General features: G+C 42.0%; 1 non-coding gene across 1 annotated transcript; it reads left to right on the forward strand.

The window, feature by feature from the left end:
- The first annotated feature begins 4690 nt into the window (after positions 1-4690).
- Positions 4691-4799, forward strand: LOC136462067 (small nucleolar RNA R71). Its single transcript, XR_010760589.1, has one exon. It is a non-coding gene; the product is annotated as a small nucleolar RNA R71 (small nucleolar RNA).
- The last annotated feature ends 13821 nt before the right edge of the window (positions 4800-18620 follow it).

Consider the following 18620-nt stretch of genomic DNA (forward strand, 5'->3'; position numbering starts at 1 on the left):
CGGACAAGAGAAGAAGACCCATTGAATTTGAAGTAGTTGATTATGTATACCTGAAAGTGTCACCAATAAAAAAGGCACAACGGTTTGGTGTGAAAATAAAGCTTGCACCTAGATATGTAGGTCCATATCCAATCATTGAGAAAAGTAGAAGAGTAGCCTATAAGATCCAGTTACCCCTAGAAATGGGGGCTATCTTCAATGTTTTTCATGTATCCCAATTAAAGAAATGCTTACGTGTTCTAGAAGAAAGAGTGGAGGTTAGAGATATCAAGTTAAAATCGGATCTAGCCTATGAAGAGAAGCCGATGCAAATCATAGATAGCAAGGATAGAGTAACTCGAAATCATATGATCAAGTTTCGCAAAGTCATGTGGAGCAATCATGGAAGTGAAGTGGATGCAACGTGGGAAAGGGAGGATTATCTACGAGAGGTTTATCCAACTTTCTATGAAAAATGGAAGGTCTTTAAAATCTTGGTACGAGATTTCTATAAGGGGGAGGGGCTATAACACCCTAGTGTTAAGCATTGCATTTGGCACTTGCATTTCATGAGCACAAGCATCATCCAAGCATTCATGAGCATGAGCATATGGAATTTCATCTTATTCTTTAAATATTATCACATGTGATGTTGATTATATATATGCATATCCTTGTGATCATGTGTGACCAATGCAAGAGATGGTTGTGAGGTCACAAAAACACCTTATACATGTCTAGGATGGTAAATGGAACAATATTTGTATACATGTCCTAGTTTACTCAAAATGTCATTTTTCATGATCCTACTTTGACCAAAGTTGAACTATAGCATAGAGTGTTTGCATGGCAGTGCACCCTTAATAAAAGTTGTAGCTTATCTTATGTGGAACAAACTTTATTTAAGGGTAATGACCTAATTCAGTGCCTAACATGGTCAAATAGGGCTCACAAAAATCAACAAAATGCTGCTTCTAGGCTTAGAAATTTTGCTAAGTCCAAAATGCTAATTTCAGTTTCAAGTGCACCAGTTTGGAGCTTTGTAACTTGCTAACCATGACCAATTATATGTTACTCCCTAAAGCAAAGTTGTAGATCTCACATAGCTTGACAACTTTCACTAATTCACCATGGATTAGGAGCTACATGGTCACAAAGTTGCTCTATCAGATGTACATGCTGGGCTCTGATGGCCATGAACGCGCGCGGCGTCAGTGGCCGACTGCGCTAGGCTGTGGCTGCCACATGGTGGCCGTACGTCGACGATAGTTGGGCCGGTCGGGCCAGCACGTGGACAAGAGGGCCAGGCCCCTACTGCCCGCTCCCACTCGCTTTCACTCGCCTTGCTTCCCTCTCTCTCCTGTTCGTCATAGCGAAGCCAAGCACCATTGCCACTATGAGCTTCGCCAAGCTCATGGGCAGCCCTCACCGCTCTGTTTCCAAATCGCTCATGCCAATAGCTCTGCCTTGCTCCGCTCTACCACTTCAACCCAGTAGAGCCGCCGTTCAAGCCCAAGGCAAAGGCCTACGGTCGTTTCTACCACCGCGACATCACCAGAGCACCACTGTGCTCTCGGCTCACCATGGCTAGGCTGCTCCACTGCATCTCCCGCCTTCCTACCTTTTGGTCCATAGTTGCCTTAGGTCACTATTGCTCAGGCCAAAGCTAGGGTAGATGCTACCGTATCGTCATGCGGGAACATACCGCCGCTCCCTCCATGCTCGCCATGGCTATGAGCTCGAGCTTGCCATGGCCAGCAGCCCCTAGGTCTCACCATCCCCCACTCGAAGATGTTTGTGCATGGCCATGAACCCTAGCTTCTACCATGAAGATGGAGACCCACCTCTCGCCACCGGTTAGCCAGAACAGAAAGCCCCGCTGTGTGTGCTATGCGCTGCCATGCCACCATGCATGCGGTTAGGCTCTCCCACTACTCCACTATGGCTAGATCTTGCTCTAGAAATGTGCTAGGTCACCATAGAGGTAGGGCCGTTCTCACCAGAGCCTACCACAGTCAAAGATGGCTGGCGCGCCACCGCGTGACCATCGCCGTCTGCCATGCTCGTTAGTGAGCTAGCTCTAGTGAGCCATTGACCCAACCTAGGGTACCCCTGTGTGTGGGTTGACATGAGGAACACGATGGTGCCCAAGGTTTCCGCTATTTGAACTTGGTTTGTAATAACTATGTGAACTCTGATGTATGTGAGATACTTGTAAACCATTTGTGAACTATGATGTAACATGTGACTTGTTATGTTGAATCATGTACGATCTTGGCTTGTATGTTGGTTGGTTTGAGATCCTTCATGATTTCATCGGACTACCGTGTTTATATGGGCTCAAGTATGATAGTTTGATCACTTCGGTGATTGCTATTGTACTTGTGCTCTTATAAATTGGACGATTCTGTTACAGGACGGCTGGAGAGTGGAGAGGATGGCCATGGGTGTAGGATTTGGAGCTAGAGGAGAGACAGTGCGACTAGATAATGGAGATGGAGGCAGAGACGATGACTCCTTGTGCTTTTATGTGGCCATCACATTTCCACAAATGCCCTTGTCTGAAATCGATAGCGTGGTAAACCTATTTTCCGTGCGGAGGGCAAAAGAGAGACATCTAATTTTTTGTGCGTGTTGGCGGGACTGCTCGGCGTGGTGCAAAATCAAATTTTTAGGCGGGCAGACTGCCCTGTCTACTCAGTAGAGACCAAAATTTATTCCATGTTTTAATAGGAAATGATTACGACAAAATGTTACTTACCTAATATCCATCTTTTCATTTTTTTCTCTTGTGTACCTATTTATATATCCGATCAGTTAGTTGTTGCCTTTTTGGTTTTTTCATAATATATATAAACATAAAACTAAAAGAGGATGATAATAAACAATTAAAAGATCCATGAATTTAACACCTAAAAATTACCAAAAAAGAAAAAAATAAACCTACTCACTTCAACTTATTGCGCTACAACTGACAATTTTTCTTTTTGTGTGTGTGTGACTGCATCTGTGGCTGTTTGAACTAAGGCCTATAATTAGGAAGCAAGGGGAAGGCATGCCCAGGGATAGAAAACCCTAAAAACTAAATGGGTTATTCAAATGATATCCCCATGGATTTCCCACCCTAAAAAAAGTAGACATGGATTCTAAGGTGCTTTGAGTTTCTAGAGAAGAGAAAAAATTAAAACATCCTCCTCCTTGCTAGCGCTCTTGCTATTCGCCGACTCACCAGTACTTCGGATCATCGTTCTCGTTGCTAGAGTCAAAGTTGATGCTATACTTTCCATCGCTTGAGTACATTACCATTGTTTGTGAGCCTCGAGCCGGTTGCCAACGTCGTCCTATTGAAGGTGAACATGGATGACAACATCCTACACGCCCGCCTTGACCCTTGATCCATGGGACTTATCACTAGTACAAGTCATGACTAGGTTTGGTCTGTGGGACGATCGTATGTGAAGACTTATTTGCATGCATGTCTATGTTAACTTTTGTTGAACTTTCTATTAGGTCGGTTAAACTTTGTTGAGCGTGGTGTAGCTCAGGTCCTTTGGTCATTTGGTAACTGGTTATACTAATTGTGTTCGCCCTTTCTGATCGGATGATGTGGGTATATAGATGTTGAAATTTTCTGGACCTACGACAGTCCGACCCTACAAAATATAGATGATTCAGATCACTAGAAATACAGGGGCCATCCAACTAGTCAACAGAACCCGACTACCAGGGGCTAACAACTAGTTAAAGTCTATAGAACCCAACAATTAGTTCATGATACAAACAGGTATGGACTAATAACACAAGAAATTGGCTGATTTTTAGTTGGCTATTTTTTAGCCATGGCTAACTAGTTGTAGTCCATCCAAACAGGGCCTAAGACAGTCTAATACTAAAGAAATCTTGACAGGCCAGATCATAGTTTTTGTAAAACAACATAATATAAATCGTGTCAACTCTTGCACCGTATATGTGGGGTCATGGGTGCACAGCCGTGCTGTGGTAGAACCGCATGAATTATATGGCCGACATGTGCCTGTCATTGTCTTACAGACCTGTGGGGGTATGACCCCCAGTACCCATAGGACAAGACATGGTGTTGGTATTTATTAACTTGTCACTTGTTTTAATAGCCACCTATTAATTACCAACATCTTCTGACATTACTTTACTTGGTTGTCTAGATTGGCTAGCAATTAATTCTCTCAAGGGTGGTTGATTAAAGTTATTATAATTATTACCTTGAGGGTTACCTTGGTAGCTACATTGGTAGTTCGGCCTTTGTTGTTGGTTCCATCCTTGATTCTATTGAGGATGATAGTAGTTGTTGTTGACAAAGTTCACATCCTCTTGGGTTTTAGGATAGTTGTTCCCTAAATGCCCAGTGTTGCCACATACTTCACATGCCATGCGTGAATCATGAATGTGCATAACTTCTTGCTTTTCATTAGCTTGGTCTTTGAGCTTCTTCATCAGTAGGTCCATCTTGGCAGATAGCATGTCTACCTCCTTGAGTGGATGCATACCTCCACCTCTCTTGTAAGTCTAAACACGTTCTTCATTCTAGCCTTAGTTGGAGGCCATCTTCTCCATAAGAGTGGTCGTAGGTGGAAGTGTAAGTGACAAGAATGCACCTCCAGTAGTAGCATCCATGGTCTCACAGGTACTGTTGGTCAACCCATGGTAGAACATCTACATGAGTAGTCAATTCTCCATCCCATGATGAGGACATTCTGATATATAGTCTTGAAAGCATTCCCATGCCCTAGGGATAGATTCATCATGTTGTCACTGAAAACTTGAAAGTCTCCCACATAGAGCATTGGTCTTGCCTATGGGAAAGAACTTTGCTAGGTAGGCAGTGGAGCAGTTATTCCATATAGTGTTTCTATCTTTGTTAGTGTAGAACCACTGCTTCACCTTCCCCAAAAGTGAAAATGGGAAGAGGCAAAGTAGTATGGCGTCTTTGGTTACTCCTTTGATGATGAAAGTGTTGCAGATCTCCAGAAAGTGTTAAAGATGAGCACTTGCATCTTCATCTACCTTTCCACAAAACTGGCTTGCTTGCACCATGTTGATGAGAGCTGGCTTGAGCTCCAATCCATTATCTATAAGATTGGTGTCAGTCCAGTATGGATGTTGGCCGTAGTTGGAGTAGAGAATTCGCGGAGAGTCTTATCAGCCATGGCTTCAAATTCTGGTGTTAAGCTTTGCCTTGTCTGGTTATCTTTCAAATTTAAAGCTAAGACTTTCTTGAGTTTAGCTTTAGTTCTCCTGATTAATGATTCTAGATCTTCACTGTAGTTCATCATAAGATCAAAACCGGTCATACATTACCCTACATAAGATGTAAAAAGTAGATAGAATAAGGGTAACTCTGCTTGAGCAGAGGTCAATGGTTATCTCGATCACATCAATAAGTATAAGTTTATCAATACTTCCTTCTTGCCTAGCTACCTCCCTAGCAATGGCGCCAGAAATGCTAGTTGGTATTTATTAACTTGTCACTTCTTTTAATAGCCACCTATTAATTAGCTACATCTCCTGACATTACTTTACTATGTTGTCATCCCTAGTGATGGTGCCAGAGATGCTTGTTGGTGCTGCCTAGCATCACTACTAGAATGATACTAAGTAGTTCTTTATCATCTTATGTGACTAGAAAGAATATATATATATGAATGAAAAAGGATCCACAAGCGCACAGATAATATACCATTGTAGCCCTTCACCCGAGAGTATTCTAGGTATCATTTTTTATATTTTTACCATAGGGAAGGTCTAGCATGGACATGTATTGATAACTTATACTATTGATGGAGAAGTAAACCATAACCAATATTATACTCATAATAGGGGTAAGTCATAGGATAAGATATATATAATAAGTATTGATCAATGATAATGATAAATCACTCAGAGTACTCCTTTTTATGGCATTAGCATGGTTAGGTAGAATATTAGAGGAATAATTCCTAAGTCATCCTTAATTCTAAGTCAAAACATACATTGATTAGTGCAATTACACCTAGTAATCATGTCTAAGATCATCTTTATATCTACACATAAGGGATACTACTAAGGGAGATTAAGAATAGAGCTTGTCCCCCTTCATAATCAGATCCTACGTGCTACCTACATCAGGGAGTGGACTACAAAGGACTCAACAAGAGTGTCATGTCTGTGATCTACCACATGACCTAGGACATAGGGTGTATTCATAGGTAAATAATGTATAAGCACCATGCTTACACAATGTCGACCACCCACCCATGGTACCTTAGAGTGAGTGCTATACAAACTTATGCATGCATACGATGATAATCCAACTATACTAAGCATATAATCAAAGTAGACGTTGAACATTATAATGAAGAACATGAATAAGATGAATAATAATATTGTCATAACAATTGTAGCAAGCATATAAAAATAATGGAGATACAAAAGAGAGAGGGGGTACAAAGATTATACCAAAACATGCTCTTGACACGATCAGGAATCCAAGCGAAGCCTACCTACTTCCCTCTAGACCTAGCCTAACTAGCTATCCCTAGAATATGGTGGAGCTCTAAGGCTACCTCCCTCTAGACCTAGCCTAACTAGCTATGCCCTACAATATGGTGGAGCTCTAAGGATGATTAGGGTTTCTGTCTTCTTAAATGACTTGATGACTTGGGTTATGCCTAGGGGAGAGGCAGGGGTTGGATTATATAGCCTAGAGGGTCCAACATGAGACCTTGGATCAAACCAACTTAAGCAATGACCTAGATGCATCCTCAAAGGTGGTGGGAGACCAACATACGAAGCTAGGCTGATAGGTGGGCCCATGTGGGGCTAGGCGGCCTGACATGTCATCCCCTTGCTCTCTGCTTTGGTGACGTGGCTTCGGGATTGCTCTAGAGTCCTCCCACATAGGTACCACTGGTGGAACTCTATATTTTCCTTTGATGATTAGGTCCTTCTTGGTGGTTTTTTGATTAAACCCTACTAGAAACATAGATTCACCAAAACTCATGGAATTTATCAATTTAAACCCCTAGACCTTTGTTGGTGATCTCAATTGTGCCCTTATACATGTTTTATTGACGGTTTATAATGGTTGTTAACTACCATCAACACATGGGCCACACCATCAGAGGTGGCCTAGCCCATAAGATTAAGGCAGTGCGGTGCATGGCACTGGTCGGCGTGCACCGCAAGGCTATAGGAAAATATTGTAATATCGAATAGAATACTTTCCTTATAACCCTACTCCTCTAGAGTATATAAGGAGGGGCAGGGGTCCCCTAGTCGACATCCTCATATGGATCCTAGGCTTAGCCTAAGGCATCTCATATCAATATACAATCTACCAAAGACACATGACATAGGGTATTATGTCAAGATAACGGCCTGAACCTATCTAAATTGTTGTCTCTGCATTCTGTGTCACCATCCGATTCCCTCACGCGCACCTCCACCAATTCATCTACTACTGTGGGCATACCCCTTGGTAGACTACCGACATAATTTGTCGATAGTGGTGCGCTAGGTAGGGGGTGTACGAAGCAATTCAGCCCTTGCTACTCGGATCTGATCCCATCATGATGCCTAGCCTATCTACAACACGATCCAATCTAGCTCTTGATCGACGAGCACGCAAGCAAATAAGGAAGGTGTACATTGTACATCTACATGGAAGCCAACTTGCATGTATACATGCAACATGCACCATATACGCAAGGCAATCAATTGACCACAAGCAAACAAGGGAGATCAACTTGGCCACTGCTACTCCACGGAAGCAAGGCCGGTGACCAAGTTGAGAAAGGTACCAACATACTGGCAAAGCCAACAACATGCAAATTGACTTCAAACAACATGGATTCTAGCACATACGAGCTGCAAAGCAAGCCACTCGAACCAACAAGTGAGCCGCTAAGCGAGCCGTTCGAGCTACTAAGTGAGCCGCCCGAGCCACCAAGCGAGCTACTAAATGAGCTGCCTGGTCCATCAAGCGAGCCCTGTCATGTCATAGTGGTGATCACTGCAAATAATGGTGCCATGACAACCGCGACCGCCACCATGACAACAGGCCAAAAAGCTCAACAACTGGGCAATTTCATTGACGCCGACCAGATGTTCTGTCTAAAGATAAGTACCTTTTCATAAATAAATATTTAATAAAGTTCTTTGCTCTGATGTTTCTTCATGCAGTTTTCTCCATGATTACTCACTAAGTGATCATTCTTCATGTATAACATCTTAATAATGACATACGACTAAGCCTAAGACAAGTCTCTGAAGAGTCATGTTGACGCTCGGATGTCCCCTGAGACGGCCCTATCTCTAGCTCCTCCCTACACGTGCACGAGCGTCTACCCTCTGTGTTATGGGTGGTCGGCAGTGGCTCCTTGGCGATGCCTTGTTCTTCCTACACGTACATGGGCTCCACATTATGGTTAACGGGCTACCTAAGGCTGGAGGCTCAGCTACACACAAACTGCTCGGATGGTTTATATTAAATATAAACACAAAACCTACCATAACACTAAGTGTTCACCCAAAGTTGCTAAGCACTTTTACATAGCATTCAAACATAAGTTTTTTCCTAATCTATTGGATATTGTCTCGTCCCTCGCTGAATAGCTCGATGTCTTGGGCAAGCTTCGCCTCTGTTTTCTCCGCCGATCAACAGGCCAGACTGCTAGGTTCATAGACTTCATCACTGACCAGCTGGTCAGACTATTCGGCGCTCACTTTGCCACTGACCAGTTGGTTGGGCTGCTCGGTGCTTGATTCTTTGCTGACCAGGTAGTCAGGTTATTCATCGCTTCATCATCAGTTACACTGGGGCTCACCAGCTAAGCTGGGGACTCCTCGGCATTCAAATTGTTCATCGCTTCATCGTTAGCTATGATAAGGGGTCACCAGCTAAGCTAGGGGACTCCTCGGTGTTTGGATTCTTTGTGCAAGCGTCGCTAGCTAAGCTGGGGACTCCTCGGTGTTTGGATTCTTTGTGCAAGCGTTGCCAGCTAAGCTGGAGACTCCTCAGCGTTTGGATTCTTCGTGCAAAAGTTGCCAACTAAGTCAGGGACTTCCTTGGTGGTTGGATTTTGCTATGTATCATCGGTGTGCTATCAAGTTGCTCCATGCTGTTTGGATCAGGGTACTGATCTTTGGCAGCATGTTTGGCGTCTTGATAAGTACATGGCAGATGATGTTGGCAAGCTCTCATTAAAATTATTGGACCCTGCTATAAGATTTATTTTTTCATCTTCCAATAGGCTCAGGGATGTGTGTACATGTCATCTAGCGACGACTATACTTATTTTTATGCTACTTCTCTTAGCTAAGCTAGGGCCTAGTTTTCTGCTAAGCTGGGGACTAGGTTCTCACCTAAAGATTACAACTTTGGACCCTAGCATCATGTGAATACTTCACCTACTATCAGGCTTAGGGACTAAGTGGGCACACTTCACCTTGCAATGAATGTGCTCATTTTTGGACTTGGTCTTCTACAAAGCGACTAAGTCATAGACTATAATCATCCAAGCTCCCTGTTTTGGCTCCAAGAGTCAATTTTGCCTAAGGCATGGAAGCTAAGCATCCTTTTTCACACTTGAGGGACTAAGTTCCTCCACATTGACTAAATCAGGAATGCTAACCATCCACCTTTGCCACCTGAAACCTAAGTGGGCACACTTCACCTAAGATGAAGGTTTAAATTTTTTTTACTTGAGCCCCTTACATCCTTCTGACAAACCTCAACTTCGAATGAGTCTAGGTTCAGTGACCAGTTCAACTGCTCAGACATCCACTTCAACAGCTCAGACACTCGTTCAGCAGCTTGGACTATAGTAGAACCATCTGATTTATAAGAGCACAAGTACAATAGCAGCCCAAAAGCGGTCGCACTATTATACCTGAGCCCATATAAACCCGGATAGTCCGCCGAGTACCACGAAGGGTCTCAATTCAACCAACATACAACCAAGATTGTACATGATTCAACATACATGTCACATGTTACATAAAGTTCACAAATACAACTTCATACATCAGAGTATGATTAAAAGTTATTACAAACCAAGTTTAGGTAAAATAGTAGCGAAAGCAATTAAAGTTTGAAACCAACATCTGTCATCATTGTTCAAATACGATGCCAACTCATGATCACAATCTCACAAAAGCATAGGAGATGGATTAACAAGAGATGCCTTACCCAGGGCCCTACTCCTCGTCCACGGCAGGACATAAGCAGTTCTTATAGTAGCCATGATACATCATGTTATCTACAACAATGGGAAATAAACCCTGAGTACAAGAAGGTACTAAGCTAGACTTACCCATCCTAAACCAAAAATAAAGTGACTCCAAGGATCATGCAAGGCTTTATAAGTGGAGCTAGCTTGACAACATTTTGCATAAAAAGCGACTAATTCCATTGTACTTTATAATTCGGTCATCAAGTTAATTATAGCTATTCATCTCTAGATTAGCAACTAACATGTGCCAAACATGTGGTAAATCATTTAGTAGCATACAATAGTAACCATAGCCGGTGTAGTAATTCTGTGTTCATCGTAACCATCATTCCATAATACACTTACTACAATGTTGGGACTAGCCAAGTTTCTCATGGTCTAGGAGAGACGGCAATTCAGATCGATTTCAACCAGCTAGAAATTTATTCCTAACACAAACCCAGGCAAACCAGATCAACGATCACCTTAGGTCACCTTAGGTACAACTTAGGTCCATATTTTGTGGGTTCGATCAGCGTCGCACAATTAAGGATGACCAGCTACCAGGACGTTTAGGCCTAGCCTTTGCTTGGGCTCACATCTGGCTCCTCGCACATCCTTACTACCATCTAGATTGCACACTCTTATAGAACGGGGCCCATCCTGAGTTGAGCTACTCGGCTTCATGGTCAAAACAAGTTATCTGGCCAGATAAGTGAGAGGCATGCATTCAATCTTGATAGAAGAGCCAACAACGGTATGGTCCTTAATTGGCATAGACTGAATCACATGAGCCAACCTACACATAGACTCCAGTCCAACCTCTAGTTAAATTACCCTATGGTTCTTTCCACGATAGCATATATAGCCAACCATGCTTCGGTATCCACCTATATCTCGCAGGTGACAGGAAATCACCTGACTTCTACCGGTCTAAGCATGACTAAGCATATATTTGATCCTGGACCTACAAAGGGTTAAAGGTATATTTATCTGGACAAGGTAGTTCTATGCATCAAATGTTTCCAATTCAACTCTTATAACCTAATGCATCAAACATAAAGGACTCAATTGATATTTTGTAAAACATGGGAGGCTTAAAATACTCTGGGGCTTGCCTTTGATAAAAGAAGCTGGCCTGTGGTTTGGGCACTTGGGTAAGTCTTCAAGAGTTTGCTCCTCTCCTTCTAGAGCTATGGCCTATGGTGCCTTGTATTGTTCCTCCTGGCTCTTCTTTGAACTCCAACAGGGTTATCCCTTTAGACGATCCTATATGCATGAGCAGGAAATAAGATATCATCGATGCATATATAATGACATGTATAATATGATATGATATGATGAATGCATCCTCATAAGTGTTCTCATAAGTTATATTTTCTTTTACTAAGTAGGTGGATATCTCTTCTCCAGTAACTTAAACAAACACTTATGTAAATCATTTTGTGGACTATAAGACAACAACCACTTGTTTTGATCATAACTAGAGTTATACACATCAAAATAATATGGTTATGGACTTTTAGGAAGCCTATGAAATTGCCTACAACTTTCTTTTAATCATTTTAAGGTGAATCAGTAGTTATGTAGGTCAAAGAATTCAATCTTTCAGATATGTCAAGAGAGCAAGCATTTTTTATAGCAAAATTCTAACAGTTATAATTCTTAAACCATAAGACCTATGACTAGAAAAATTTAATACCAGGTAGATAAGTGAGTTATCTACAACTTTATTACTAACAAGTTTTACACTAGAAGATCATTATCATCATGAAATCATCACCATAATAGAAACTACACATATAGTCATCTAGTTGAATTATAAAGCAATAATTAAATAGTTGCCTATAAACAAGTACTTCTAAGCCTCACTAATAGTATCAACAGATTATATGCATCATACATAGCATAGAAAACATCATGGTTAAGCCTAACTAATTTATTTATATTCATTTATTAATTTCCTTAAATAATAAGGTGATTTATAGATTAAATATTTCTAGTGCTCAATAAATTCTGAGAAAATTATAGTAGGCTACACATAACCCTGATAGTCTACTTTACAAATTTCTTGCCATTTGGATAAGTATAGCTACCTCTACAAAAATGACAAGTTACATATGCTTATTTTAGCAAAAATAGTTTAGCATAGTGAAAAGTGTCAAGCAAGAGATTTAATATCTTTCTTAATTTACTCCTAGCATAGGAATACTATGTAAAAGTTTGCATGATCATATGTTATGTATTTTTACCCCATTTAACTTCACTAGAAACTAGCAATTAATTAAGATTAAATAGGTAGACCATATTTCAAATATGCCTACTATAGGTTTAGTATTTTTCCTAGCTATAGCATGTCAACACATGGTTGACAAAATTGGAATCACAATTTTATCACTTTTCTAGCTCAAGTTATGCATTTTACAAATATCAACTAATTTAAAATCACTTATTTTGCTGAATTTAATTCTTCTAGAAAAATAACCTAAATAGTATATTTCATATTTTTATCAAATAGTACACTTCAAAATGAATAAAAAAATTGATTCACCCCATTTGGATACTCCTAGCTCTAGATATAATTTTGGCAAGTTAGCAACAAAATTTGTGAAATAAATAAAGAAAATCAAATTTACTCGGGCGCTACAGTTAGGTGCACCCGGTCTATACACCCACAGTGGCTGATAGTGGGGGCCCGCAGGTCAATCTAGCCCCATGCGCCAGTGAGACCAAGGTAGATGCAGAGGTTGACTGGTGAAAAGCTCGCTAACGGTGTGGTCGCCAGGTAGTAGCGTCACCCTCGATGTGTTCTCCAACCCATTCTGCATCAATGGGTGCCCTTGGTTGGCTTAGAGGCTTGCTAGAGCTAGCTCGACGGTGGCCATGGTGGGTGGCGGTGCTGTGCTTCAGTGTGCTCATTGTCTCTTGCGACGGTAAGCCAAGGTGAGCACTGCTGCGGCTTTAGGGCTACCTAGTGAAGACCAAGGGTTAGGTGAGGGTGATAGTGGAGCGGTGGAGAAGTTGGCCACGTGCATGGCATGGTGGTGGCGAGAGCATGGCAGTGAGCAGCCATGTTCTGGCGTCGGTGTGCCGGCGTTGGCTCGACGGCTTGTGGCATGAGCTAGACGTGACCCTAGGCTAACCCTAACAAGAGAAAAGCGTGAGCGAGCTAGCTCAGTGGAGCACGGCCACAGCGAGCATGAGCTTGGCGGTGCTCTAGCGAGGGCACGACTATAGTGAACTCGCCCTTAGGCATTTACCTTAGCTTGGGTTAAGGCAATGGGTGGTCAATGAGGTGGAGGAGGTGATGGGCGAGCGATGTGCATGAGCAATCGAACAATGGCATAGTGGCGGTAGTGAGCGAGCTCGGTGGAGGTGTGGTGACAACACGCAATGCATGACGTCTGAGCCGGTTGGCCATGACCAGCGCACGTCTGGCCAGTTTTGAAAAGGCCATCAGGCCGACTAAAATGGCCCTATTCACAAACCTTTATCTCCTAATCCATGGTGAATTTTTGAAAATTTCAGTAATACAAAGTGTAGAGCTACATGAGTACTACAACTTCGCTATAATCATCATGGCCTAATTCAAGCTAGTTTTCAAACTATAGTGCTCCAAAGTGGGGTACTCTGATACTGTAAACCAGTTTAGGACTGCAATGTCATAGAACCGACCAATTTATAAGAGCATAAGTACAAAAACAATCACCAAAACAATCAAATTCTCACACTTGGGGCCATATAAACCCGGTAGTCAACTGAAATCTCGAAGGATTTCAAACCAACTTGCATACAACCAAGATCATAGTAATTCAATATAACATATCATACGTTACAACATTTCGCAGACGTTTGCAAATAGATTATATCACCTCAGAGTCATCATTATTACAAAACAAGTCTTGTAAAGTACGTAGAAGCAAATAGTTTAACTTACACACCCAAGTTCAAATACAAATACTGGTTCACTGATCACAACCTGCAAAAGCATTCAGATAAGAGAAACAGAGATCATGCCCATGATCTAGTCTTCATCACCCGCTGGGTGGAGACAATACTTATAGAATCCCTGATATAGAAGGTCATCTACAACAAGAGGGGATAAACCCTAAGTACGTAAATGCACATAGCTAGACTTACCCGTCGGAAACCAAAACAAATGACACCAAGGATTATGCAAAGCTTAATTTAGTGGATCTAGCTGACACTTTCTTTTTGCGGGAAAGCCTAAGTAATAAGATCAACTCTTAACCTGAACTAGCAGTGACTTTTAGCCATTAACCTATCATCTATATTAGCACCTGTACTAAGCAACCATTTGATTAAGATGCAAACATTAATAACCATATCAGGTATAAATTGTGGCAACATTATCATCATCATCCATTTAACCATATCGTTAAATTAATTGAATCTATATGGCCGCTGCTCGGTCAAGTTCTCACTATCTGGGAGAGACGGTGATTCGAATCGATTCCTATCCAGCTAGAGGGGTATTCCTAACACAAACCTTCCTTCCCCCATCAGGGTCACAAACAAGTCACCATTGGTACAATTCAGAAGTCGTGAGTCCAAACAGTGCCACAAAATCAGAGAACCACTCTGCCATGAGTGCTCAGTGACTTAACCCGCCCATGGGCTTACGCCAATGGTTCCCTGCACATCCTTACTTCCATCCAGAATGCAAACCCCTGCTCGTGTCCCTAGCCTGAACCGAGATACTAGGCTTCATGGTCAGAACGACTTATCTGGCCAGCTAAATGTTAGGCTGCATTCAACATGACATAAGGATGTACAGCGTATTGGTCCCTAAATGACTCAGACGGAGTCACTATGTCCAAACCTACACAAGACTCCACCCAGTCTTAATTCATTATTAACATGGTTCTTTTCCATGATAGCAAATATAGCCAACTGTGATCCACCTCATCCTAAAGCTCACAGGTGATAGGAAATCACCTGACTTCTACCGCACTAAGCATGGCTAAGCATTTAACCCGTTCCTAAACTTAAATAGGAGTCCTAGTACTGATATCTGGACAAGGAAGGATATATAATGCAATAATTGGTTCCAACCAATTCCTATACTTAATGCATCATCAACTGAATAAAAGATACTCCATGTATTTGTAAAAACATGAGAGGCTTAATATGCTCCGGGGCTTGCCTTTCAGGAAAGCGGAAAGGACGGTGGTCAGGGCACTCAGGGCAACTCCTCCTCGGCGGCTGCTTCGTCGGCTTCCTGCACCTTGGGCTCCTCCTCCTAGTTGGCTCCCTCGAATTCCAGCAGCGTCACTCCTTCCGGCACACCTATTGCATGTATGTGCACGATAAGTATCAGGGATGCACATGAACAAAGTTAGGGATGCTTGGGGAATGCACATGCTCACTGCAGTCCGCATATTCCAACTTGAGCCCTATTCAAATCATTTTACTTACCAAGTTTATACAACCTAATGTATAATTGCTCATCTTCCGTTAAGGACCTAGCACCTATACCTAAGCATGTTCTCAAGTTAGGCTAGCTCCTAAACAATCAACAAGAACATTGCAACAAGCATACACTCAAGCAATTGTATCTCAGCAAAATGGAGACTATATAGTGGTACAGTAAACTGGCCATAATGCCAACAAAATAATTATTAACTTATGATGTAAAAACATAATTGGACAAAACTAACTCTAATCACTTATTACACATATCACAAGAACACCAGAAAGTAGGGTGTTCATCACCAAAACATTTCTTTTAATACCTTTCATAATTTATTAAATTACTTAGAGGAAATGGTAAACATATATGAAAACTACACCATTAAATCTACAAAAATTACAGTAGGTACTACATGCTCTAAGTAGACCACTATAAAAATTTCACACCATTTGAGCAAGTATAACATCCTACACAAAAATTATAAGACATAATGGCTTAAAATGACATAATTAGGAATCCTTAGTGAAAAGTGTCAAGCAATAGATTTCATATTTTTCCTAGCATCCTTAAGGTACTAGGATACTACCCACAAAGTTTCATGGTCATAGGATTCCTAGATAATTTACAAAAATTTACACAAGTATCAATCAATGATAAAAGGAAAATCTATAACTCAAAAACCATGCATGCAATGACTCTCAAATTTGTACCAGAGCTTCTACTAAGCAAGAGTAGCTTACCCACAAAATTTCATAATTTTTTGATCGCAGAAACTCAAGATATATTTTAAACAAGTTTGCATGCATTTAAAAACACATTTCAAGTTCCTATTTAATTCATCCAAAATTTCTACTTCATGTGCTCATGTCATATTTTTCTTAAATACTAGACTTCACTGTGATTCTACCAAAATTTGAATCACACCATTTGGATCTACACATTTGGAGTTACAAAATTCACAAAACAGCATCCAAACTAGAATTAATTGAACTAGCTTATGAATCTGTAGTCACTAACGCGTGGGACCCGCATGTCAGTAGGGCCCGCTGGTTAGTGAGACGGAACAGGGGAGACGGCGTGTGATGGCGTGGTGGTGGTCTAGGTCACCGACGGTGAGGATTCTGGCGACACCGAGGACACCTACGTGATCTACGTGATGAGGTGAGCCGATTGGTGCTACCGGCAGGACCTAAGGTTCATTGGAGGTGGCTTGTCGCCGGTGAAGGCGGCACGGTAGAGCTCCGACGCAAGGCGCCAACGACGGTGAGCCTTTGTTGCCTCATCCAAGCTCGGTATGAGCTCCACGAGGCCACTTCAGAGCTATCCAAGCAGAGAGAGGAGGACGAGAAGGTCTCGGTGGTGGTTGGCCGCGGTGAGCTCCGCTCCGGCGAGGCGCGGCCATGGAGACGGTGGTGGAAAAATGGCCAATGGCCCTCACTTAAGGCACGGATGGCTCGGCTAGAAGGTCGATGAGGTAGAGGAGGACACGGCAGAGCTGTGGTTGAGCTGGAGGTCTCATTTTTGCGGCGGCGAGCAAGCTAGGCGACGGCGGAGCTGCTCGGCAATGGCGGAGCGGTGGTGCTCTGTTGCTGCGCGCAGTGGAGGTGAAGGAAATGAAAAATGGACTGATGAGCTGGTTGAGCAGGCGGACGTGGGTCCAAGTAGTGGCCTGCAGTGCCAGGATAGCCGCGGCATGTGGCTACATGGTCAGGTGGCCGGCGACGAGTGTCCTCCATGCGGCCGTTGATTTCTGAAATCGGTCAGGCACTGTAGCTCGCCATTCAGTTAACCGATTAGCCTGACACAAGGATTGACAGCAGTTTGATCTCCTAAACCAGGAAGAATCAGTGCAAACAATATACATGAAAGTTGTAGAGCTATGATAGGGCTTCAACAATGCTTTAGAAATCATCAGCTAATTCTCAATGGATCACGAGTTATATCAAGCCAAAGTCAGCTCGATCAAACTAACATGGCATCTTAGACTTAGAAAATTTTCTAAGTGTTGAATCAGCCCTCAACACTGACTTGTGGGCCCTTTTTGAGCATGTTGTGCTCATTTTCATAACTTGGCTTCTAAACAAAGTTTGTTCCTTATAAAAGTTGCTACAACTTTGCTTTAGGTTGCTCAGACATGCAAACACTCTAAGCTACACTTTTTAAACAGTCAAACAAAAGGGTTTAGGAGTCAAAACAAGTCAAACCACTATTTGAAATCATAATTAGGCAACATGATCAACATGAACAATGTCCCAAATGACATTCTAAGTGTAACTAAATTACTTAAGAGAATTATTAGCCACACCACACATTGGTCACACAAGAATCAAGCATTGTATGTATTGAAACAAGGAAAAACCAAGGAAATGTTACATTTGTTTCATAGTCATGTTTCACATGTTTCATGATCTTGTTGCATAGTACTAACTAACCATGTTTCACTAAAGTGAGTTGCACATGTTGCACCTAGGTGTTGCACACTATTCATTTCATAAAGACAACACACATGAAATATAACGATACGTTGCAATGTTTCGAAAACATGTTTCAGGCAATACAAGCTCATGAATGGATGAATGATGCTCATGTTCATGAAATGCAAGTGCAAATGTGGAAGCCAAACACCTAGGGTGTTACAGCCCTCCCCCCTTATAAAAATCTCGTCCCGAGATTTGAAAAGCGTACCATTGTTGATAGAATTCCTTATAACCGTCTCTCAAATAATCTTCTCTTTCCCATGTTGCATCGCGTTCACTACCCTAATTACTCCACATGACTTTGTAAAACTTGACCACCCAACTCTGAGTCACTCGCTCACGAGTGTCAATCACTTGGATTGGCTTTTCTTCAAAAGTCAAATCAGATTTTAACTCGATATCCCCCAGTGGAACTCTCTCTTCAGGGATGCGAAGACATTTCTTTAGTTGGGATACATGAAAGACACTAAAGATAGCACTCATCTCTGGAGGTAATTGGATCTT

Source organism: Miscanthus floridulus, chromosome 6 (genome assembly GCF_019320115.1).
Source record: "Miscanthus floridulus cultivar M001 chromosome 6, ASM1932011v1, whole genome shotgun sequence".
NCBI lineage: Eukaryota > Viridiplantae > Streptophyta > Magnoliopsida > Poales > Poaceae > Miscanthus > Miscanthus floridulus.